This window comes from Coptis chinensis, chromosome 8 (assembly GCF_015680905.1).
Source record: "Coptis chinensis isolate HL-2020 chromosome 8, ASM1568090v1, whole genome shotgun sequence".
NCBI lineage: Eukaryota > Viridiplantae > Streptophyta > Magnoliopsida > Ranunculales > Ranunculaceae > Coptis > Coptis chinensis.
In genome coordinates, this window is record NC_141463.1 from 73,500,426 (window position 1) to 73,527,845 (window position 27,420).

The 27,420-nt window shown below is 42.7% G+C and overlaps 1 long non-coding RNA gene across 1 annotated transcript; it reads left to right on the forward strand.

Annotated features, from left to right (window-relative positions):
- Positions 1–8,250: 8,250 nt before the first annotated feature.
- LOC147482912 (uncharacterized) lies at positions 8,251–27,201 on the forward strand. Its single transcript, XR_015206155.1, has 3 exons — positions 8,251–8,740; positions 26,151–26,213; positions 26,431–27,201. It is a non-coding gene; the product is annotated as an uncharacterized LOC147482912 (long non-coding RNA).
- The last annotated feature ends 219 nt before the right edge of the window (positions 27,202–27,420 follow it).

Genomic DNA, 27,420 nt, shown 5'->3' on the forward strand with positions numbered 1-27,420 from the left:
GGAAGGATTGGAATCCGGACTAAAACAAAGAGAGACCCTTTCTGAGATACAACCACAGTAAAGAGATAAGAGTGATCTAGTAAGGTGAGAGACCGAAAGAGAGATTGTAATCTTCCTTCCCACTTTATTAAGAACCGCTCTTGTGGAAGTAGGCATCATTGGCGAACCACGGTAAATCTTTGTGTTGTGGTTTGCTTTTCTTGCTTTACATTATTATCCATTGTTAATAGTTGTTTAGCGAGTTGGGCATGTTAGTATAGGTTGTAGTTGATATTTAGATTTTGTCCGGAGTTGAATTGTGTTCAAATACAAGTTATCGTGTAGTGGGGAACCGATTGGTATTGGTGTAATCCCCAACAAGTGGTATCGAGCCGAGGTTAGAATAGCCTTAGGGTGTTATCCTAATCTTGGTCGAAGGTGTTTGACAAAATTCACGAGAGAAGATTTGAGGTTAAATAACTTGTAGAGATGGACCATTCCGTGAACACTTCATTATGATGAGTCCGAATAGGAAGAACTACACCATCCGGAAAGCCAAGATGGAAGACTTGCTATACTTACAAGGACTTGGCACTTCCCATTGAGAATGAGGGAGTAAAACCGAGAAAAAATGATGGGTTTGAGTGGAAAAAGCAATGAAAAGCGATTGGATACATTCGACCGGTGGATTGGCGGCGTCTCTTTCACCATGTGGCCCCGAAGAGACTCTGACCTTCAGTCATGGAAGAAACTTCGAAGACCTTTATGAGAGGAAGTCGGGGTGGAAACAAAGTGCTAGTCGTTAAGAAGTTTGCGGAACCACGAAAGTACCAAGAAGGTTCTTCAATGTCCGAAAGCATCTTAATGAAGTACGAGAATATCATCAATCGATGCATTTGATGAAGATCAATTTGGGAGACGAAGTTGAGGCTTTGTTTCTATTAGGCTCTCTACCCGAAAGTTGGGAGACATTAGCGGTTTCTACATGGAGCGGCCAAGGATGGAATTGTTACCATGGAGATGGCTACCACGCCTTTGTTGAATGAGGGAGACTAGAAGGAGTGCAAGCGGCTCTTCTCTTTCGGAGATCCTTTTCACGAGAAAACGGGGAGAGGTCGAAACAGAAAAACCATCTCGTTCTAGAGGTGATGATGATGAGTAAATCTAGGGGTGAAGCTAGAACTCCCAAGGCGAGGAGAGGCAATGTTACTATTGTGCCACAAAGGCCACTTCGGATATGAGTGCGGAACACGAAGAGGGATGAGAAGAATAACGTGTGGTACATGAAGACATGGTGCGAGGAACGGAAACACAGGCGGAGATACTACCGCACTAGTCGGCGACCTAGTGGGAATTGTGTCGGTTGTGGTGTGTCTTTGTCTTTAGTACCTCATGTCGATATCTGAGTGGGTGATAGATCTGGGAGCATCCTATCACGTCCACACCGCAGGGGGATTCTTCACTACCTACGGTATGGTGAATATGGTGAAGTAAGGATGGGTAACGATGGAGTCTCGAAGATTATAGGCATTGGAGATGTTCATGTAGAAACCAATGTCGGCTACACCTTGACACTCAAGGATGTAAGACATGTCCCCGACATCACGGTTAAGCCTAATTTAATTTCGGGGAAATTAGATGGCGATGGCTTTGTAAACTTCGTTTGGTAACGGGGTATGGAACCGAAAGCGAGGTTCCATTGTAGCAGCCGAGGAAAGAAAACTTGCTCTCTTTACAAAACAAGGGCTAGTTTGTGTAAAGCGCGAACGCGCGTAAGAAGAAAACTTCATCTGAATCGTGGCACAAGAAGAGACCGTGTCACATGGGCATAAAAGGGATGGAAGTTCTTGCTAAGCAAAAGGCCATGCCGGACATTAAAGGTACACATTTAAATACATGTACTCATTTGTTTGGTAGGAAAGCAACACGGTGTCTTTCCAAAGATTCCCGCCTCACGAAAAGGACAATGTCCTTGAGCTAGTGCACACCTGACTTATGTGGTCCCTATGAGAGTGAAGTCCCACCGGGGAGCCGTGACTTCTTGACATTCATTGATGATCGTCAAAGAAAGATATGGGCCTATAGTCCTAAGACCAAGGATGAAGTACTTGGCGTGTTTGAAAATTCCACAAACATGGTGGAAAGAGAGATTTGGGAAGTTGTTGAAGTGTATTTATTTCGGATAATGGGGGTGAGTACATTGGGCCATTTGAAGAGTATTGCCGAGTCATGGGATTCGGCCATGAGCGGACCGTTCCCAAGACACCGCAAATGAAATGGAATAGCGAGAGAATGAACCGTACCATTGTAGAGAGGATGACATGCATGCTATCTCACTCTAAGCTACCTAGAAACTACCGGTAGAAGCAATGCGTCTGTGCGTGCATGTGATCAACCTGTCACCAAAGCAAAGCCTCTACGAATAGTGATTATCCGGAGAGTATGGTCGAGGCGAGAGATGTTGATTATGGATACTTGAGGGTATTTGGGTGCGGGGCATTTTTGCATATTCGAAGGATGAGAGATCCAAGCTTGATGACAAAGCCAAGCAGATGCATTTTTCGGGTTATGGAGATGAAAAGTTTGGTTACAAACTCTATGATCCGATTAACAAGAAGGTAATCGAAGTCGAGATGTTGTGTTCATAGAAGACCAAACCATAGCAGACTTTGAGGATGGTGAGAAGCTACGTGCTTTCACCAATGATCTTGTTGATTCGAACCGGAAGTTCCTACCGTGGAACGTCGAAGGCATTGAGAATCACAGAAACCATGAGTTTGAAGCTCATGATGAGAATCCTATTGCTCATAATGGGATAGAACCTATTGGTATAGAAGATGCGATGAGATGCATGAACCACCACCGAGAGCAAAGTGGAACCTCCCCGAGGCACGGCCGGATGGGGCAAAAAGGTCCGACAGAGAGAAATAGCTTCAACCCGGTATCCACCACATACGTGCGTCTTACTATCGGATGGTGGAGAACCTATGTACTATCAAGAGGCACTTGAAGGTACGCACAAAGAAAAGTGGTTGAAGGCCATGCATGACGAGATGGATTCTTTGCATAAGAATCACACTTATAAGTTAGTTGAGAAACCCACAGGGGAGAAAAGTTCTCAAGAATAAGTGGATATACAAAGTCAAGCATGAGGAGAACAATCCTCACCCAAGGCACAAAGCTTCGCCTTGTTGTGTAGGGATTCGGTCAAAGGAAAGGGATTGACTTTGATGAGATTTTCTCTCTGTAGTGAAGATGACTTCTATCCGGGTGGTATTGGGTATGACCCCAGAAGTATGAACCTAGAGGTTGAAGCAGACTAGATGTTAAGACGACTTTTCTTCATGGAGACCTTGAAGAAGATGTCTACATGGACCAGACCCGAGGGTTTGAGGTCAAAGGCGAGGAGCACCTAGTATGCAAGCTGATAAAGAGCTTGTATGGGTTGAAGCAAGCACCGAGACGATTAGTACATAAAGTTTGACTCCTTTATGGCGAAGCAAGGATACAAGAAGTCCGCTTCCATCATTGTGTGTTTGTTCGAGAGATTTCGGATGGGGATTTCATTGTCTTTATTCTTTGTATGTGGATGATATGTTGATAGTTGGCCCAAACATCAACAAGATATCAAAAGCTGAAGAAAGACTTGAGTAAGTCCTTTGAGATGAAGGATTTGGGTCAAGCAAAGCAGATACTTGGGATGCGGATCACTCGTGACAGAAAGAGTGGGAAGTTGTGTCTTTCTCAAGAAAGCTACATTGAGAAGGTGTTGAAGAGATTCAACATGGATCAAGAGAAGCCAGTCAGTTGTCCGCTTGGTGGCCAGTTCCGCATGACCAAAGAGATGTGTCCTAAGGGTGAGCATGAATAGAGTCAGATGGAAAAGATTCCTTATGCATCCGCAGTGGGCAGTTTGATGTATGCCATGGTGTGTACTAGACCGGATATTGCTTTTTCGCCCGTTGGGGTTGTAAGCGATTTACATCAAAACCGGGTAAAGAGCATTGGGAAGGTGTTAAGTGGATATTGAGATATATCTCAAAAGGCACTTCCAAATTGTGTTTGTGTTTTGGTGGAAGTAAGCCCTTACTTGAAGGCTACAATCGATGCACATGGCGGTGATGTTGACTTCGATGAAGTCCACCTCCGGTTATCCGGTTACTTTTGCGGGGGAGCGGTTTCTTGGCAATCTAAGTTGCAAAAGTGTGTTGCCCTCTCCACTTCTGGTAGCCGAGTATATTGCAGCCAATCGAAAGTGTTGCAAAAGAGTTGCTATGGATGAAGAGGTTCTTCGACGAAATAGTGCTAAAAGCGAAAACGGTTTGTAGTTCTATGTGATATCGAGGCGCCATCCACTTGAGCAAGAATCCGAAGTTTTCATTCTAGATCCAAGCACATACACGTGCGTTATCATTGGATTAGAGAAGTACTCGAGGACAAGCATTTGTGTATCGAGAAGATCCATACCGACAAGAACGGGTCGGATATGATGACCAAAGTCTTACCGAAAGGTAAGTTTGATGTCTGTTGTCTTATTGCGGAATGGCGGACACTCCTCCCCGTTGATTTGGAAATTGCATGGAGGTATTCCTCTCACTGTTCGGGAGGGGGAGATTGTTGGAGTTATCCCTCACATGAGGAGAGAAAACAGAGCTGGAGAGAAACGGGCGAATTCGGCGTTGGAAATGTCAAAAGCGCCAGCGCTCGGATGGAAGCGACTTCGCCGCCGAGTTCTAGTAGAATAGGGCGACCAGCTTCATAGAGGGGACCAGCTTCGATCTCCATTACATGATATCGGCGCTCAAAAGAAGGCCGCTTCGCCTCTTCTCTATTTTAAGTGGGCTTTGCTACAAGATTCGCGTGAAATTTGGTTTTTGGAGATAAAAACCAAAAATCAAGGTTTTGGAAAACCTAACCTAACAAGTCAGAAGGATTGGAATCCAGACTAAAACAAAGAGAGAGAACTTTTCGCAGATATACAACCCCGTAAAGAGATAAGAGTGATCTAGTAAGGTGAGAGACTGAAAGGAGAGATTGTAATCTTCCTTTCCCACTTTTATTAAGAACCGCTCTTGTGGAAGTAGGCATCATTGGCGAACCACGGTAAATCTTTGTGTTGTGGTTTGCTTTTCTTTGCTTTTACATTATTATCCGTTGTTAATAGTTGTTTAATGAGTTGGGCATGTTAGTATAGGTTGTAGTTGATATTTAGATTTTGTCCGGAGTTGAATTGTGTTCAAATACAAGTTATCTGTGTAGTGGGGAACCGATTGGTATTGGTGTAATCCCCAACAAAATCGTCCTTGTACAAAACCTTCACTGTATATCATCATCCCACAATAGCCGTGATCCACCTGATTTACCACACGCTATACAATAGTTCCAAAGGCGTAACTTATGTATTTGCCTTTTCAATATCTCTGTATTTGCCATTGTTTCATTAACAAACACAAAATGGGGCTGTTATTTTTTTTTTAAGTAAGAATTTTAACTCTAAAGATATTATCCGACCGATACTCTGATACGAATCAATAACCAGAATCAACGACATAATAAAGGAATTCCCCTCCCTAAAATCCCAGACTTCGATGAAGTGGTTCAAAACCTACCTAAAGTAAACTGCAACTAGAGGGATATCAATATCATTGTTGTGGTCGTCCTCGGTCACCACAACATCCACATGACGCTGGTATGAAGGTATCTCAACTTTAGCTACTTCCCTGGCAAGATCAGCCACCTTCTTGTCCATTCGATCCTTGTGCCAGGGGAACATACTGTTAAAGAGCAAGGCCGATCCGCAGGAGATGCTGTAAGCATTCAGGCCCTTGTCCTTGCCCCACTGCAGCAATCCCCTCAGGGTTGGGTTGTCATTGACGATCCACCTATCCCAAACTGTCCTTCCATGGTCCACGACATATCCCTGTGTTTCATCACCTTGGGAGGGACTGGCTCAGCCATGGAGAAAAATGGGACTGCAAAGTTGGCAAAAGTGTTACGGTAATCTTCCACCTTGTGTCCACCATCTACCACCTTGTAAAGCGCAAGGCAAACAAGGCCTGTTGGCTGTTGCCATAGTTGTTGAGGTTGCATAGCACGAGTAATTCTTCCAGCTATGAACTTGGCCCTTTAGCTTGTCAACTTCAGGTATGCTATAGTTCCTTGCACGCATGTTTGCAAGCCCAGCTGTCATGTCCATATGATAATTCGTGTCGTCATCCTTCTCAAATTGTATGGGGTTCATTTTGAATCCTTTAGGAAGCTTATCGAGATAGTCTTCCAGCCTCGCGACCAAATCATCAATGACCGCAGCATCATCTATTGATGCAGGTGCAAGGCTTGTAGCCTTCTCATCTGTCACCATCTTCACTCCTTTTCTGGGCTTGAAATCTGGCACCAAGGCTTTATTTATTAGCTGCATCAGCCAATTTACTGGGATTTTTAAGCCCCTCGAATTGAGATTCCAAATGTCTTGGCTCACAATATGACTTTTTTTTTTTTTTGTTTGGTAAGCCTGTTTTAAATGAGATCAGTAACTCTTTGATGCTGGCGGGATTCGAGTCCCAGACCTCTGGTATCATCACCCAAAGGTTTTACCGACTTTGCTAGTCGGCACCTGCGCTCACAATACTGATGCCGCCATGAGAAATTGAAGATGACTAGAATCATCAGCCTTGAACTCAACCGGGAGAAAACCTTTTAGGAGCTGACCAGAACAGTGCCCCTGTACTTGTTGCGGAGTCCTCCGGAAATGTAAAAGTCAGCTGCTTCACACGAGTTAAATAAATGCTTTGAAGGGATAGCTAGCTTTAAGGTAGCACCGAAGGTATGCTGGGGACATCCGTGCTGGTAGCCTGTAGGCATGTTAGAGGTTGTTACTTGAGACGCAAGCAGCTAGGACCCCCCCCCCCCCTTCATTTTGAATCCTTTAGGAAGCTTATCGAGATAGTCTTCCAGCCTCGCGACCAAATCATCAATGACCGCAGCATCATCTATTGATGCAGGTGCAAGGCTTGTAGCCTTCTCATCTGTCACCATCTTCACTCCTTTTCTGGGCTTGAAATCTGGCACCAAGGCTTTATTTATTAGCTGCATCAGCCAATTTACTGGGATTTTTCGCCCACTCCGGAATTGAGATTCCAAATGTCTTGGCTCACAATACTGATTTTTTTTTTTTTTTGGTAAGCCTGTTTTAAATGAGATCAGTAACTCTTTGATGCTGGCGGGATTCGAGTCCCAGACCTCTGGTATCATCACCCAAAGGTTTTACCGACTTTGCTAGTCGGCACCTGCGCTCACAATACTGATGCCGCCATGAGAAATTGAAGATGACTAGAATCATCAGCCTTGAACTCAACCGGGAGAAAACCTTTTAGGAGCTGACCAGAACAGTGCCCCTGTACTTGTTCGCGAGTCCTCCGAAATGTAAAAGTCAGCTGCTTCACACGAGTTAAATAAATGCTTTGAAGGGATAGCTAGCTTTAAGGTAGCACCGAAGGTATGCTGGGGACATCCGTGCTGGTAGCCTGTAGGCATGTTAGAGGTTGTTACTTGAGACGCAAGCAGCTAGGACCCCCCCCCCCCCTTCATTTTGAATCCTTTAGGAAGCTTATCGAGATAGTCTTCCAGCCTCGCGACAAATCATCAATGACCGCAGCATCATCTATTGATGCAGGTGCAAGGCTTGTAGCCTTCTCATCTGTCACCATCTTCACTCCTTTTTCGGGCTTGAAATCTGGCACCAAGGCTTTATTTATTAGCTGCATCAGCCAATTTACTGGGATTTTTAAGCCCACTCGAATTGAGATTCCAAATGTCTTGGCTCACAATACTGATTTTTTTTTTTTTTTTTTTTTTTTGTTTGGTAAGCCTGTTTTAAATGAGATCAAGAACTCTTTGATGCTGGCGGATTCGAGTCCCGCACCTCGGGTATCATCACCCAAAGGTTTTACCGACTTTGCTAGTCGGCACCTGCGCTCACAATACTGATGCCGCCATGAGAAATTGAAGATGACTAGAATCATCAGCCTTGAACTCAACCGGGAGAAAACCTTTTAGGAGCTGACCAGAACAGTGCCCCTGTACTTGTTCTGCTGAGTCCTCCGAAATGTAAAAGTCAGCTGCTTCACACGAAGTTAAATAAATGCTTTGAAGGGATAGCTAGCTTTAAGGTAGCACCGAAGGTATGCTGGGGACATCCGTGCTGGTAGCCTGTAGGCATGTTAGAGGTTGTTACTTGAGACGCAAGCAGCTAGGACCCCCCCCCCCCCCCCAAGTTGGGGTGGAATAGGTGACTGTCACACAAATAACCACAAATAATTGAGCTGATTTGATGAAAGTTAGAAGAACAAAAACAAATGAGGAATGCTAGCGAGCCCATCAGTTACCTTATGGGCTCCGAAAGATAATGAGAATGAGGAAGTCAGGAAGAGTGAGAAAAAACATCTTTGTTTCTCATCGTTCCCAATAGACATGGAAAACCGTGAGGCAAAGAAATTGAAGATGGCAGGCGGCGTCGAGGAGGAGAATACGATGATGAACCTCGAGGGGGATGTTATTATGTCCCCTCCTGAGAAAACGAGTATGAGCTCTGAGGAGGAGACGAGCTGCTGCTTAATATACTTTTGCACTATAGCAAAAGGCAAAAGGATGAATTGGTATGCTCTCAATCCAAACACTGGTATGTGCAACATAATTCAAGAAATCTCCACAGGAGGACATGCTGTTTTGCCAGTTGCCTATGGTTCCGCTATTTTCCTGGAGTGTAAGCATCTCTACTTTTCGTCATCTTGATTTTTATTTATTTATTTATTTATTTTTATCTATGTTCACAGAGATACAAGCACACACATACGTGGATATATGACTTCCTCTTTTTTTTGTTTTTATTTCTTTCAATAGACACTTTGGAATCTTAGGTTGTTTATGCTAGAAGAGGTCTGAATGTCTGATTTAATCGATCTTTTCCTTGCCCTGGAGTGGGTTTAGAACGCACTTGGACAAAGGTGTTCAATGTTTGATTTTATTTTTTATGTTTTTGGTGTTGAGTGTGGACTCATTACTTAGAACGAGTCTGATCCAAAAACACTTCCATCATAGCAAGTTTCAAACAGTAGTTGTAAGTGTACTTAGTTTAAGTAACTTCCACAAATGTTGGGTGATACACAACTTCTCTGGAAACATTAGGCCACACAGTGATGATGCCTTTCCAAAACTGATGTCATATGGACACCAATTGAAATAGCCATGCCATATTTGGACGTGATCACCTTTTGGCTAAAAGGTGTTGTTTGTACTAGCCATACTTCCCCATCCACCAGCAAGGAGGGTTTCATAAGTATTCATCTCATCCACCTTTGGGATGGGAGCACATAATCAATATCCTATTTTCAGTTAATTTACCTAAGAGCTTCCGTGCCTCTTCGTAAGAAGATTTTGATGATTTGTCAATATGCTTTCTCGATCCTTTAGGGTCGGTATGACCATAATAATTGGAATTAATTTTCTTCATCACCTCTTGATAAGAACAACAACAAGAAATCGGAAAGAAAATTATTGCCTCTTATTGCTTGCCTGGCTGGCCATCAGTGGTTATCTTCCTGAGGGCGGAGGCACGCTTCTTGGTATTGGCATGGCTTGAGATATATGTCTTGGACCATGTGAATTCATTTGATTATGGTGACATCAGTTTTTTTCCGTTAACTTTCCTTTTAGTTTTATTTGCATTTTTAAAGCTTGGCTAGGCATCAGATCTAAGGTCCAAGATTAAGAACACAATTTAGTAATTGTTAGAGCTCTAAGGGATGTTTGGTGCTTATCTTTCCTGTGTGGCACACACAAACGGGCCAATTGGTGTACGCCTTTAAGAGCAAAGATGAAGCATTCAAGGCCTGAACACCACTACCCGAACAGTTTGGGATGTCATCTGATGCACATTACCTTATTAATGATGGATATAGCTTGTATTGGACGAATAGGTTAGTATACTCACCCCGTCAAACATGACCTATAAGTTTATCAAGTTCGAACTATGTTACATGGACACACCCTATTTCAAAAATAATCTGGTGTCTGAGTTTATCAAGTTCGAACTATGTTACATGGACACACCCTATTTCAAAAATAATCTGGTGTCGGATATGTATCCACGTGTCCGTACTGGATACACACGGACACATATTGTATGTGATATACCTTAGTTTTTGATATTTCGCCGTGTCAAACACTCCGTATCCGTGTCGGATATGTTTCCGTGTCAATGTAACTTAGAGTTCGAATTACTAATTTTTTACTATGTTAGATGTATAGGACATATTGATGACATGTGGAGTCATAGGTAGCAAAGGGGTTGTACGCAGAGTAGCGAAGAGGAGACATGATGCAACGGATCGTCCCTTGGTAACCTAACCTAACCGAAAACGCCATATAGGGAGTGGGACAGGTGGAGAGCTGAGGAGCGCGAGATGGAGAGGATATGAACGAACCTGATGAAAAGAGAAGTTAGGAAAAAAGAGACAATATATAAAGAATAGAGGGTGAAAAAGAAGAGGAAAAAGAAGGATAAGTAAATCCATTAGGTTGTAATATTTTGAGTATACATTTTGGCACCGTCTGTGGGGAGAGCGAGATAAAATGACCACCATAACAAAAAAGGGAGTAGGAAGACCTAGGAAAGAAACTGTTCGAGAGGTAGTAGAGAAAGTTGTGAGAGAAGAAAGAGAGGCGGGTGGAGAGGAAGAGATATCTGATGTGGCGGTAGACGCCACCAGACTTATGCAAGAAGAAATAGTTAGGTTGAGGAACGAGAACGCCGAGTTGAGAAAGGAAAGAGAAACCGCACAGGAGGACATGGAACGTGGGGATCATCGAGGCAGTGAGATGGAAGGGGAAAATGAGGAATACCAGCCCCAGGGAGTAGATCCAGTAGAGGGCATCACACTGGAGGTAGTACATGCAATGATTGAGAAAGATAGAGAAGTGAACAGTGCGGCTGAAAAAGTGAACCAAAGTGCCGCTCAAAAGGAAGTTGCTAACCTCAATAAGAATCTACTGGCGGATTCGATCTGGAATTTGGAGGTGCCTAAGAGATTCAGTCAACCAAGATTTGAAAGGTATGATGGGAAGGGCGACCCAACTGATCATTTGCATCACTTTAGACAACAGATGCCATTGTGGCAGAAAAGTAAGTATGATGGATTGCACTGCATGATGTTCCCTGCCAGCCTTAAGGGGGGAGCCTCGGATTGGTATTACCGCTTATCTTCGCGGAGCATCAGTAGATTTGAAGAACTAGAGTGCGCCTTCGTGGACCATTTCATCCACCAGAAAAGAAGGGTAGTGGATATCGCGGCCTTATTCAACATCAAACAGAGGTCAGCGGAATCGTTAAGGGAATTTCTGTGTAGATTCAAAGAAGAGACCCTGAGAGTGGAGAATCTGGATGAACATACAACAGTCATTGCCTTTCAGCACGGCTTGAGGCAGGGGACTAGAGTCCACGAGTCGGTGTCCAAAATAGAAATCACCACTCTGCACGCTCTATACCCAAAGGTAGAAAAATATATTCGGTACGAGGACATAATGCAAAGAAATGAGAGGGAACAAAAGAGATCTGGGAAGGCAGTGCAGGCGGTGGATAAGGATGACCGAAGAGATAGGGGCAAGAGAGAAGAGAGAGAAGGGGGATCCTACAGTGGGGAAAATCGTGGACTGAAAGAACTAGAGATCGGAACAGGAGAGATATTCGCGAAAGAAAGTCATACCGTGAGATAGAACAAACATCTCTTAACAGCCATTAGAGGAAATCTTGCCACTCATCAAGGGGTTGCAGCATTATGAAGGACCGCAGAATACACCTGGAGAGATAGAGGGGAAACCTTTTTGTGCCTATCATAAGATTAGGAACCATGCCACTAACGAGTGTTATGCTTTGAAGTGGCTGGTGGAAAGAATGATTAAGAAGGGGATGCTCAGAGAATTTGTCTTGGAGGTTTTTCATGCAGAGAGAGTGCATGCTCCTGCTAGGATCTTGGGAACAATAAATGTCATTTACAGTGGAGAGACGCTCGGAAGAAATGCCCACCGAGACAAGATAAGAAAGACAACGAGCTTACAGCAGGTAAATGAGGTAGCAAGCACGCCGTGGTTAGTGTTGGGAATTACGATGGGCGAAGGAAACATAATGTTCACACCGAAAGACTTGGAATCAGTGATTTCGCCGCATGAGTATGCTTTGGTGATTACCATAGCAATGAGTAATTATCTAGTGAAGCGAGTGTTGATAGATTGTGGAAGTTCGGTAGATCTGTTATTTAAAGGGGCCATGGAAGAGATGAACATAGATAGAGATCAGTTAAAGATTCCTCAGACCAATTTGTATGGCTTCAATGGTAGCATGACAGAGCCTATAGGGGAGTTAACATTACCAGTAACAGCAGGTCTAACGACGGTATTCACCAGGTTTATGGTGGTAGATACTGGGTGCCAATATAATGCCATTCTAGGGAGAAGATGGATTCATGAAATGAAAGCCATTCCATCGACCTATTATCAGATGATCCGCTTCCCCGCGAAGGGGGGGGGGATGTACGAAATAAGGGGGGATCAAGTGGCCACGCAGAATATACATCAGGTGACGGTAAAAAATATGGTCCGCGGAACAGGAGGGGAAAAATCGACATGCAAGAAAGGAGAAGCATAGCAATTACAGGAGGTGGACTTGACTGAAGGATACGAGCCTCCTCAGGGACCGAAAACTCTGGATTAGATTGAGATCGTGAACCTGGGGGTGGGAGAGGAAGAGAAGTTTACTTCGGTCGGGTCGGACTTGCCAGAGGAATGGAAAATCAAGCTAGTACAATTATTGACAGAGAATGCTGATATATTTGCATGGGCGATTGAAGATATCACAGGGATAGATCCAGAGTTTGCTTGTCATCACTTGCATATGAAGGAAGATGCGAAGCCTGTAAGACAAAAGATGAGAAACGTAAGACCCAAACACTACACCATAACAGGCTATTTGCAACGGCAAAAAACCGTTGCGAATAATTTTCGCAACGCTTTTTAAGCGTTGCAAATAGGGCGTCGGTAAAGTGTTGGAAATATTTGCAACGGTTTTTTGCCGTTGCAAACCAAATTTTCCAACGGTTATTAACCGTTGCAAAGTGACAATTACTAACGGTTACAAAGCGTTGCAATGCAAACCAAATTTTCCAACGGTTATTAACCGTTGCAAAGTGACAATTACTAACGGTTAAAAAGCGTTGCAAAGCAAGCGTTGCAAACCAAATTTTCCAACGGTTATTAACCGTTGCAGAGTGACAATTACTAACGGTTAAAAAGCGTTGCAAACCAAATTTTCCAACGGTTATTAACCGTTGCAGAGTGACAATTAGTAACGGTTAAAAAGCGTTGCGTAGTTTGATTTGTAACGATTATTGTAATTTTTTTTGCTTTGCAACGGTTTAAAACCGTTACTAATGTGTTGATATTGTAAAAAAAATTATTTTTATTTTTTTCTTACCCTAAATTTGAACCTCCTGGTTTCATATAGAAACAAAGAAAATTACCAACGCTTTTGCAAATAGGACGAAACGAATTAATCAAAACAGGAGCATTTGTATTATGGTTTGATGACTAAATCTCAAAAGATAGTGAAAGAGATAAAAGAAACTACCTCATCTATACAAAACAACCAAATAAAAATACAATTCTATACTCCCAAGCAAAGTTTTGTACATCCCGACAACTTCACTCCCTATCAAAGATCACAACAATAATCCACAATCCTTAAATTGCCAAATGAAGTCATAGTGCAACATGAAGATGAACAAGAGCTGCGAAAGAAAAACAAACCTTCTCATATACCTAGAGTCGAAAATAAGAAACCTTTTAGGCCTCATTATAACTTTTTTTTAGTAAGGAAATACACAATGGAACTATATGTATATATAGGAGGGATAAAAGAGTAAGACTCATAGTCACTGTATGGTCCATAATAGACCCATATGAGGTGTCACACCCCGAATTTCGACAGAATTCGGAAAAACATTATTTGTCCCCGACTCTTCGATCTCCGAGGTGTGACGCACTCTCCACTCCCAAAAACCCATAAACAGTTTTAAAATATGCGGATAATTAAAACCAATAAAAATTTTAACTTAAACAAAGTCCTCTTCATTATAAAACAATTTACAAATGAAAATACAAATAATATTATCTCAACTGAAAATCTATATCACCTCAAGGGAAAACAAAACACAACCTGAGATGCAATGCTAACGCAAACCACAAGCAGCAACCAATTCTTCTTCATCACTAAACCTGTCAAGACTTATCAACTATGTTCATTTAATGAACACACCCGATAAGCAAACATGCAAATCGGGTCAGCATTATAAACAATGCTGGTGTGAGTAGCCCTAAAAACAACCTATACTTATACAATTATAAACACCATCCATAAGGCAGTTAGTTCCTCTACCGAGGCGCCTTAACTTTCAACGACAAATACAACATCCTAAAGAATAATAATTAAGGCAGGTAGTTCCTCCACTGAGGCGCCTTAACTTCACACTAACCACACAATAAATTATACGCATCATAAATAAGGCAGGTAGTTCCTCCATCGAGGCGCCTTAGGTTCAACTAAACAAATAACCAAACAAACGTATTAAATACGTACCTCATTTCATGCTTAATCACAGAGTGGGTCGTCTCTGCCTAAGTAATTAGTTTGACCCACCCTTCTGCAAAACCATATATAATCATCTATCTACATATACATCATTAACAAACATATTACCATAATTATATTAATTAAGGTTTTCTTTGCGTGTCTAAAAATCACGCGTCAGATCTATGTCTTACCTAGTTTCCCCGCTACCACAATCGCTACCCAATGCCGAACATGTACATCCACATGCCTCCCCTTACATAATGAACCACTCCGACGCGTAATCACCCCGCGGGGATGCCGCGACACCGTAAATCCTCACACGGAAGCAATTATGTAAATGCGCCACTATTCGCAGAAAATATTATGCATCATCGTTCTATTTTGCGAACGGAATAATCAAGCCACTATTAAAGACGCCGGAGGGCGCCGGCCATTCATTTTTAACCGAACGCCGTAGTGGGCGAAGGCCATTCAAATTTTTAAGCAAAACGCCGGAAGGGGCCAATCACATGAGTTGTGGTAGTCGGGTTCTAGGATTTTCGTTATGTAATTTATTCCTGTCATACATTAATGACTCATAAACATTTCTACTATATCGCGGCGGGTCAATTACCTTATTGCACTAAGCCATAATATCTAGAAATATCTCAATTATATCTCATAGTCATTTTCATTCTTTCACGTGCCAATATATTATTGCCTGACAACGCCACACTCCCCGTAAATAAATATTCACCGATGCTATACTAGCATCTCACATATAAAATAATGGAGTGTATATACATTTCTCCAAGATATTGCATTAATATAACTATCCCAGCATATTATATCATGTCACAATGCTTCAACGTATCACATACATTATAACGTATTAGGAATATAATATCTCCTAACATCTCAATATCGTCACGTGTCAAAAATACACAACATCAAGGTCAAATCTTTCTTAGATAATGACAACCAAAGTTATACAAGCTTCCACAGCATTTTATTACTACATATGTCTATATAATATACAACATAAAACGTGAAGTACAATTAAAACAGATCACGGTCCACAATCAAAGCCCAATATGTTTTACACACTACTCACGTCAAATCTAAATTAGATAATTTACCAACCAAGTTATCTGAATATCCGGCCAATATTTTATTACTATATATATCCATATAAACAAACATATGAAAAGCTGGAAAAAGTCAACATTCACAAATAACGGTCAAAGTCAATCATTCAACGATTCAAAGGTCAACACCTCATGGTCAAGGTCAAACTCAACATGTCATGGTCAAAGCCAAACTGTCATCGTCAAAGTCAAAGGTGAAAGTCAACCGTCCATGGTCAAAGGTCAAAGTCAACCATCAAAGTCAACGGTCGATGGTCAAAGTCAAACTGTCCTGGTCAAAGTCAAACTGTCCAAGTCAAAGTCAAACTGTCCAAGTCAAAGTCAAACTGTCCTGGTCAAAGTCAAACTGTCGTTTTCGTGTTCGACAGGTCCAGGGTCATAGCCATGGTTCATGGCTAAGGACAAAGTGCATGGCTCATGGGCTCGTGACCAAGGTCATGGTTCGGACCCAACTGGCCAAGCCCAAACCTTAGGACCCGAAAGTTTAAACATGTAAAGACCCAGAAAGATCTATTTTAAGTCCAATGGACTGGTCCAAGCAATATTAGAAACGGGCCCAAAACTTATACTGAACTGGCCCAAACAGTTAAGGGGTTCGGTCTAAAAAACAAAATAGAACTGGTCCAAGCTTTAAATGAACTGGTCCCAAAACTTAATTAAAATTGGGCCCGAACAAAAATAGAAATGAACTGGCCCAATACTTTAGAACATATTCGGGCCCAACCCTCTAAAATAGAATCCGACCCAACCAATTAAACTAGCTAAGCCCAAGGCCCAAAGCCCAAACCGAACCATATCAAGCATCGTTCATCTTCCCCAATTTTCTTCCACCACCACCCCAAAATCGACCCCACCAATTCCAAATCGCCACTCAAAATGACCAACCGGTTTTACTCCCCATAAAACCCCAACAACATTAATGAACACGAAATGCCCAAATCGTCAAGTCCCAACCTCACCAAAACTAGATCTAATAAAAAATCGACCTCCATTAAAGCTTCCCCCCAGCTTTAACAAACCCATCAACCCTCCACAATCAATACTCATAATCCCCACACCAACAACCCATTCAAAATCGACCAAAAACAGCCCCACCACCGAATCGCCACCGCCATTAACGAAGCTTCGACACTCCCCATTACAACCCACACACACACACACACTACAATCACTATGAACCCATCGATTTTTTTTGTATCTAGATGAAAGCACTATAGTTTAAATTAAACTAAAACAACCTAACTGAAGTTTTCCCACAACTCAAACTCAAAATGGACGCTTTCTTCCACCGCAATGACAAGACCAGCCTACACACCCCTTCAAAGATACCCAACACCCAATCGATCTAACCTTAACCCTTAATCAACTAACACAACAATATAAATAACAAACGCCGCCATTGCCGCTCTCTTGAGTTCAACAGGTTTAATTACGAAAACGAAATTTAACAAAGTGGAATAATACAAAAAACACGAAGTCCAACACAACAATATAACTAACGGTATTAATAGGCGAAACTTTAGTCGGTATAATCCGATCTGAGGAAAACCATAAATCCGGTGAAATAGCTAAATAGCTACTCACCAAGATGAACGACTCCCTACTTAATCCTCCTAGCCCGATTAAATTGGCTCCAACGCTCAAAGAAAACCGACTTCTCTCTGCCTCCATTTTTAATATATTTTATTATTTTATGAACCCTATTTCCTAAAAAAAGTGTTTATATACTTGGGTCCGAAACCCAAGCCCAACACCGACTCGGGCCCAAAACCAGGCCCACGTATTTCGAGTCCAATCCGACGAATTTTGAAAATAAATAAATAATTAATTAATTAATATAGAAAAATACGTATTTAAAAAAATACGGGCGTTACATGAGGAGTCATAGCCAATCATGGAGTTGCACAACATCAGCCAACACATTTCAATACATCAGAATCGACAAAGACACAATCACTTCGTGATCAATAGTAAAATCACGAAAGAGAACAACAACTAAGCAACATACGAAAATGCTGATTTTCACTAATACCCAATAGAAAAGCACAGAAGGTCCTATTGCTCGTGAAATCACTTACAAAGAATTTCACGCATCAAGTCGTGACCTCGGCAATAAGGCCACGAGATTCCTTGATCTTCGCCAGTTTTTATCAATCGTGGCACGCTCGATTCAACATAAATCTACACGAGGAGAAACAAAAATGCCCAACACAACTCATTAGTAACCTTCCAAGAGAAATTACTTGTTAAAAGAGAAAATAACTTTGCAATTTATTAATTCACGCTTACCTTCCCAAAGAGATACATCGTTTAGCGTTTTGATTAATTCTACACGAGCTTCAATATCAGTGCGGTCATCTATATATTGCATAGCTTTTTCGGACCATAGCAATGTGACTGTTTAACACCAAATAACAACATGGAACTAGATTTGAGATTTATATTATATTAAATCAATCGAAAAAAAAAAAATACCTGTTTAAAACGGCCTCTTCGTTTGGACAATATGAGGATCACATTCATTAAGAGTTTTCCAAGCACGCGTTCCGAATGAGTTGAATGATATCAATGACAGCTTTCTTAGTAGCAGAAACATTCTCAGCAAGTCTACTTTGTTTCTCTACATTCAATAAAGATTCAATTTGTGCATCCAAATTATCCCCTCCTTCCTGCACAGACAAAGAAACAATAGTAAAAAATGAGAAATTATATATGAATCATAATACATATAGATTCTTTATTAGATTGATTGTCAGTGTCACACAAAGAAATTATATATGAATATTAAGAAAGCTAAAACAAAAGTATGTTATATTGACAAAATTATAAGATAGGAATGATGTTGACATGTCACGAACGATATTTACACCATTTTAGAAATTAAAGTACGGAGTCGATCTTTCTTCTCAAAGCAATTTCCATTATTTCTTACGGGGACAACATACAATAGCAATCCTGATAAGTGTCATACTTGTAATAAAGTGCCTTAAGACATCAAAATCATTCTCATAGAGTTGTTATAAACACGGGGATACTTGTAATAAAGTAACGCTTTACAATATTGCCAACGCTTATTTAGCGTTGGAAATTTACTAACGGTAAATAACCGTTGCAAATCAAAAAAGGTGCGTGTTGCAAATATCCTATTATGGTGTAGTGAAATACGTGGAGGGGATTCGCGAGGAGGTTATACGGCTTAAGGGCGCGGGGATAATCAGGGATGTGGAATGTACGGAATGGCTGTCCAACGTTATCGTTGTTCCAAAAAAGAACGACAAGGTCAGAATGTGTGTTGACTTTACACACGTGAATAAAGAGTGCCCAAAAGACTGTTATCCTATGCCGCGAGTGGATGAGTTAGTGGATAGAATTGCTAGTTTCAAGGTGTTTTCTTTCATGGATGCGTCCATGGGATATAACCAGGTCGCGATGTTTGGCCCAGATCAGGAGAAGACAACCTTCGTGGGGGAAAGAAGTACTTACTGCTATACAAGAATGCCTTTTGGTTTGAAGAATGCGGGGGCTATATTTCAGCGGTTGGGGGAAAAAATGTTTGAAGACAAGATTAGGAAGGGCATGGAAATATATATTGATGATATGGTGGAAAAAAGCATGTCAGAAGAGGAACATTTGAGGGGTCTCCAAGAAACTTTTCACATACTCCGGAGGCATAGGCTGAAACTTAACCCCAAGAAATACACATTCGGGGTAACTTCAGGAAAGTTCTTGGGTTACATAGTCATGTACCGTGGAATAGAGGCCAATCCTGAGCAGATTAGATCACTGGTTGAGATGCCGTCCCCTCAGAATGTGAAAGAGGTGCAACGGTTGGTAGGAAGGGTTGCGGCATTGAACATATTTATATCTAAATCATTGGACAAATCACGGTATTTGTTAGATCGGTTCTTTGAGGAAAAACGCCATTTTTTGATGGACCACTAAGTGTGAAGAAGCCTTTCAGGAGTTGAAGGTTTATTTAGGACAAGCACCTTTGCTATCGCGACAGGAGCAAGGAGAGAAATTGTATCTTTATTTGGGGGTTTCAGAGTACGTGATAAGCTCAGTTCTGGTGCGTGTTATAGAAAAAGTAGAGAAGCCAGTTTACTTTCATAGTAAACCATGCTAGACGCAGAGACGCGATACAGTAGAATTGAGAAGTATGCCTTGGCGTTGATATTCTCTGCATTGAAGTTGAAGCCCTATTTCGAGGCTCACTCAGTAGTGGTGATAACAAATCTGCCCCTCAAGCAAGCGTTGAAGGCAGAAAAGTCAGGCAGAATGCTAAAATGGGCAGTGATGCTTAGTTGTTACAAAATCCAATATCAGATTAGAATGGCGGAAAAGGCGCAAGCCATGGCGGAGTTCCTAGCATAATTTTCGGCCGAGGATCCCACTTGGAGAGAGGAAATGGTCATGGACCAGGAGGGAGAATCTAAACGAGATCCCTTGGATCCTTGGGATATGCGCAATGGATGGAGAGTATTTGCGGATGGATCATACAGATACAGGGAATGGAATTGGCGTTGTTTTGGTGACTCCTGAGAACACAAGGTTGGAGTTGTCAATGAAACTGGGATTCATGGCTTCTAATAATGAGTCTGAATATGAAGCAGTGATAGCAGGTTTAGATTTGGCACAAGATCTGGGAGTAAGCGAGTTATCGGTGTTCTCTGACTTTAACTTGGTTATTTGTCTGATGAATGGGGGTTTGTGGCACGTTGCCCAAGGATGGCGCGATATCTAGAGGTTCTACAACGAAAAGTCAGCAAGTTCAAAAAGATTCAGTTTGCCTATTTGGGCGCGGTGAAAACGCATATCTTGACGCTTTAGCATATGTGGTCTGCTTTGTGCTTCCGTGAACGTAGGGTCGTCGCTTCTATTGAAGTGAGGGTGTTGAGCAGGCCAAGTACATCAGAAGAGGAGGGTATATGGCTCACCATTGAGAAGGAGGCAGGTTGGATGACGCCTATAAAAACTTTTCTGATGGGAGTAGAGATAGAGAATAAAAAGGAGAGACGAAAGATGGAGCAAGTAAGTCAGAGATATGTTCTGTTATATGGGAATTTGTACAGGAAGAGTTTCAGCGAGCCACTGTTGAGATGCATAGGGCCACAGCAGGTGCAAGAAGTCTTAGCCGAGGTACATGAAGGTGATTGTGGAAGTCACTCAGTTGGACGAACAACAACTCACAGATTGATATCTCAGGGGTATTTTTGGCCCCATATGAAGAGGGATGCGACAGAGTATACAATAACTTGTGAGAAATGCCAGAGGTTTGCACAACTCATACATTCCCCAGCTGAGCCACTGCATAATGTGTTTAGTCCGTGGCCATTCGCCATGTGGGCACCGGATATAGTGGGGCCCTTGCCCATGGCAAGCAAAAAAGAAGATTTATCGGCCGCCACCGATTATTTCACCAAGTGGGTGGAGGGAGTGGCACTACAGAAGTCAAAGAAGAGAATGTGAAGAAGTTCCTTTGGGAGAACATCATATGCAGATTCGATTGCCATATACAATCATTGCGGATAATGGAACACAATTTCATCGGGAAAGGTCGCCAATTCCTTCAAGCCTACAAAGTGAAACAAGGGTTCTCTACGCCATACAATCCGGAGGGGAATGGTCAAGCGGAAGCATCAAACAAAATCATCATGGACAATTTAAAGAGAAAGTTGGAGGACAGAAAGGGAGCGTGGGCTGATGAATTGAATCATGTTTTATGGGCTTATCGTACCACACCACGAACCTCCATGAATGAATCACCATTCGCAATGGCATATGGAGTAGAGGATGTCATACCTGTGGAAATGATAGAGAAAATGACAAGAACCAGGGCTGTGGAAATAGGACTAAATGAGAAGATATTAGCCATTGAGGAAAAAAAAAGATATAGCTCGCATGCGATTGGAGGAGTACCATCAAAGGCTACAGAGACAGTATGATAGACGAGTAAAGCCGTGTGCATTCATGATTGGGGATTTGGTGCTGCGAAGGGTTACCCCAGCCACTAAGAAGGAGAATGACGGCAAACTAGGACCCAATTGGGAAGGACCGTATGTCGTGACAGAGAAGAGAACTTCTGGCACCTACAAGATTGAGACGCCAGCAGGGGCAACGATTGAGAAACAATAGAATATAAGATTGAGGAGCCCTTCACGGACGGAACGTCCGAATCAACACGGGGGCAAAATGAGTTGCCCTTATCAGGGCTCCAAAGACCGGCCCAAAGAGAGCCATCCGGATGAATGGTTGCTTTCAGTTTCAGGATCCAAAGAGCCGCGAGCCTGAATCAATCCAGGGGCAAAATGAGTTGTCCCACATTAGGCTTCAGGCTACTTCCACCGCTTCAAAAAGACATTGAATCAAACCAGATGATCCCTTAGCGGACTACACGCCCAAATCAAACCAACAGGGCAAAATGAGCCCAGCTGCCCCCATTCACTTCAAGATTCCAAAGACAACGGGAGTCCTTCCGACGGATCATTCAAAACGTCCGGATCAAACTGGGGGGGCAAAATGAGTTGCCCTCATCAGAACTTCCAAAGACCGCTCAAAAAACGCAACGGGGGAGGAACCTTCAGGACTAAGGTCCAAATCAAACTTGGGGTCAAAATAAGCTACCCCCCATTAGGCTTCACAGCTGATCAAAGACAGCGGGGGGTTGAGCCTTCACGGACTAAATGTCCAAATCAATTATGAAGCATAATTAGGTGAGACAGAAACAAACTCCAATGCTAAAGATGGATATCAAAAGTACATTCAATGGGAATTAGGTTTGCTAACAAAGAACTCTGGAATGCAAAACAATTGACATTAAAAACCTGCTGGGCATACCCAGAAAACCAGGCAAAAGATATAATACAAAAAGTGCAATAAGTCAAAGTATAGGGATTACAAAAACACAAGTTTCACTTAGACAAAGACATAAATTCCAATGAGTTACTGCTGCCTTTCGGTCGCATCCTTCTGAGTGGACGCCAAATCCCCTTCACCAGAGGAAGGATGATCATTATCCAAATCAATGGGAGAGGCAACCACACTGGATGTGGGTAGAGGCATCACTTGAGTAGCAGCATCAGTGGGGGAGGTGATTGGAGAGGGAGCGGGCATGGGAGCAGAGGTTGGAATATCCGCTACTGGAGGGGGAACGGGAAGAAGACGGCCAGACGCAGCGAGCTCTTCGAGCTGTTGTTTAAGTTCACGACTAATCTTCTTCTCAGTAGACTATGAAAATGTTCCGCAGCCTCCGTCACGGCCTTGTCTACAGCAGCTTGAGTGGCTATCTTACCCGCCGCTTTTTGGCCCTCAAGTTTGGATGTCACACCGGCCACATAGTCGCGATGCTTGTCTTCAGCCAGCTGGAGCGCCTTTTGAGCCTCACGGCTATAATTCGAAGATCATCACGATCCTTCTCCAACTTGGCATATTTAGCCTTCCAGCCATCAGGGCCTTCAATCTCTTGCTTCATGGTCTCCAGCGATTCTAGCATGTTGGTTAAGCCACGCACCACATAGCCAATGTCCAAACTCAGCTGAAAAGAATGATTGGTTACTAAACTATCCAAATGAAAATATAGGATACAAGGGGAAAATTTTAAACCTTTTCCTAACCGTGGTAGATGGATGCTCTATGCGAAGCGAACGTGCCAGAGTCTCCATATGCTTGATCTTTGGGAAGATGCGAGCTGAAGAAAAGAGAGGCCGCAATGAAATGTTATCTAGAAATTTGTCGCGAATTGTTATATCCCGATCCCTGGCCCTGAATTGAGGGTGCCATATGTCAATGGCACCAGATGGCAAAGGCCCAGATGGGTAGGGGTCTTTACCAGGACGGCGCGCAGGAGCAATAGGCCGCGATGGTACATATATTGTTTCAGTGAAGGCCGGAGTAGCGGTCCTAGCCTTTTTGGCTGGGGGACTCTTGGCCGCAACTGCGGTGGCCTCCTCCCCATCCGAGTCACTTTCCCAAAGTTTGAGCTTATTAGTGGCCATGGCAACTTCATTTACAGTGGATGAGGGTTGAGCAAAGTCGTCTTCCCAATCCGCCATGGCAGAGTAGGAAGAGGGGGCGGTATTAGGAGTAGTAGTATGAGATTGGGCGGCAGCTCGTTGGGCAACGACTTTGGAATGGTATATCTTATTGGTGTACTTGAAGGACTTGTAGGCCTTTCTTTTAGGGCAAGGGGAGGATTTGGGAAGTCTTTCTTTAGGTGGTGCTGGGCGGTAGAGTGGACCTTAATATTTACCAATGTTTTTCAACGAAGGATCAAGGAGAAGAGGGTTGCCCTTTTCTGGATCTATACCAAGAACTTCACATTGGGCATTTCCCAAATCACGGAGCCTTTGGAAAGTTGCTCATGATGAGACGCCGGTGTAAATTTTAGATCGCTGAATCAGGGCTCCAACCTGTGTCACAGAAGAAAGACAAGTTAAAAGCAAGTTAGGAAAGGGCACTGCGAACCAAAAGATGTTACGTACCACTAGTAAGGAAACTAAGATGCCTTAGAGAAACTTCAAATGAAAGATCCGCATATAGAAAACTACCGGACACATATAACGGATAATAATGTCACACTTTGTCAGAGGTAGTAATGTGGAGGACAAATGACTTCTTCTGTGGACGTGTACAAAAGGATTGATATCCTACACTACCAAATTTGGTGCTTTTATTTCTTTATATAATAATGAGCTATTATATCGCAGAGTTGGATTTTGGATGAATTGGTTTCGTTGTAGTGATTCGTGGCGTATAGGATGCGCCAAAAGTTACCAATGCCTTGGCATGGGGGGATGTTGAAGTGGTTACATACCTTGACATCCGTGAGGAGTTAAAAAACCGAAGCTCAAGCTATCCGACCTACGTAGCTTGATGAGACAACCGGTCGCAGCTTTGACTAGATGTGGGAAATGGGTGACGCCGCACGCGTTTGCTCAAGATCACATCGGCCGGGATGCCGTAGCAGCCTTTTTAACCGCATCTAAGTTGGGTCTGGTGGTATGAAGAGGGGGGGGGGGGGGGTGAGGAAGAGTGGCTTTCCTTCCTGAAGTGGAAGGTTCTGTGGCAGGGCTAGAAGTGTCAGAAGCCGTTGACTCAAATCGTTCCGCGATATGACCGCTAGATCTGGAGGTGGAGGACGCTGATCCATCGGATCGAGTACCTGAGGTACTCACCGATTTGGATTTCGACATGATATAATCAAACAAATTGGAGAGCCCCAACTGAGGTAACAAGGGGGAAAATAAACCACGAAGGGAAAGGAAGGAACAGTAACGCGAATAAGATTAATCGGGTACAAATGACAGGAACAAAGGGGATGAAGACAAACCTGAGGTAATAAGCAGCAAAGAGCAACGAAATCGAAGAACAGTGAGGAAAACTCGAACCTTGAGCGACTAAAGATCCACCGAAAACGAAGAATAGTGAGAAAGATTGAGCAAAGTGAGAAAAGTGAGAGGGTTTAGATGCAAAAGTGGGGTTTTGAAGAAAGAGAGATGTTTGAGCGGGATACTAAGCGACAGGGGTAAAAACGTAATATCATAAGAAAAAAAGACCAGAGGAAAAAGGACACGTGGGTCCTCAAAAATCGAAAAGGCAGGTTCGATGCGCGTGCGCCAAAAAGACAGGTTCCATACACGTGCGCCTTGGACATGTGGATGTAATGATGGCGCACGTGCAAAGGAGGTATGTGCCACAGATGGAATATTTTGAGGGGGAGGTTTGGGTGGATTCTCGAATCCGAGACGGTCCGCGGACCATAAATGATACCGCGGAATGTCAACGGGACCGAGAGGGGCATCTGTATAGGACATATTGATAACATGTGGAGTCATATGTAGCAAAGGGGTCGTACGCAGAGTAGCGAAGAGGAGACATGATGCAAGGGATCAGGTCCGCAGTAACCTAACTGCCGAGAACTGCCATATAGGGATTGGGACAGGTGGAGAGCTAGGAGCGCGAGATGGAGAGGAGATGAACGAACCTGATGAAAAGAGAAGTTAGGAAAAAAGAGACAGTGATATAAAGAATAGAGGGTGAAAAAGAAGAGGAAAAAGAAGGAGAAGTAAATCCATTAGGTTGTAATATTTTGAGTATACATTAGCTTTTCTTTTCTGTTTTGTATTCTAGAAGAAGGCTCAAATCAGTTTATAATGCAGTTCAAATCACTTTACAATCTTGAATGCAGCTTAAATCTCGTTCTGAACTGCAGGTCGAGCTTCCACAATTTTTGGAACAGATTAAATCTTTTGAAGTATCTTTAAATATTTTATCAGGAGAAAGTATGCAACATTTCTGTGCTTGTATCTCCATTTACCATTATCGCGGTTGTTATTTTTGACTGATTAACTCCTATGCATCTTCTGCAGATTGATATGGTTGGTCTTAAGTACTTTACTGATGAGGATTTCAATGCTTTAAATATTCCTTCGGTAAAACTTTCATAAATTTATTGTTACTGCCGTTGTTTAATGTATTCACTTACTTCTATTGTGACTATCTATGGTACATTAGTACCAAACTGTGCTTGATTTTGTTACCTACCGGAAAAACATGTAGTTTGTCATCTAGCTTGGTGACCAAAGTACTGAGCGCACTAAGATTTGAATTTTGGCAAAAGGGTTTTCTTACCAAGATTATACTCTCGAGGAGACCCTTTATTCACCCCTCAACTCTCTGCAATAGCCTGAAAGTTACGCCATGGCTGCGCTGCACTACAGGAAGCAGCAAGAAGGAAGGGCATTCACTTAGTGTCAAGGTGTTGCATCTGTCAGTCAAAAAAACATCTACAGTGGACATGCCCCCTTGCCAAAGTTATTTGGAATTGGATTTCAAGCAAATTCAAAACCACAGCAAACTTTCGAAACCTCAAAGAAGCATGTGCAAAAGGAAAGAGTTTCCCTCTCATAAGTAATTTGTGGTGGGCAGCAATTCGAAGTGGCATGGTTGCCATTTGGACACACCGAAACAGAGTATACCTTTCTATCAGAAATTTATATATGTGCATTTTAACACAACTGCTCACCTATCAAACGGGTATACTTACAATTCCACGCATGATAAACTCATCATGAAGACTTGGGGCCTTGACCTCAAGCCAGGACCTGCACCGAAAATTAAGCCTTGCAACTGGTTGCTACCGCCTACCTGTTGGAGATTGCATTAAGATAAACACTGACAGAGCGGCAAAAGGCAACCCAGGCCCAGCTGGGGTGGGTTCTACCTTCAGAGACTCCAGTGGAAGATTCTTATTAGTATACAACAGAAACATTGACAACACAACAAATTATATTGCAGCATGCTCGGCTATATTGGAAAGCACCAAGGAGCCAGTAACAAGAAGTTGGCATTCTTTATGGGTGGAAACCGATTCTGTTGCAGCGGGAACTGCTTTCAATACAGGGAAGGTACCGTGCGTGGCATATGTAAACAAAGTGGAGACTACAACAGGGATGATATCCGGCCACAAAATCACCAAAGACTTGGAGGAGGTGAATTTCAGCGCATTATTGCAGCCAATGTAGGAGTTAAGCAGACCACCAACAATCCAAATTTGTATTAAGGCAAACCTCCATGGCTGCATAAATGGGAGGTGCCAGAGATTACCTATTATACGTTTTGATTTGGCTGTAAAAGTAG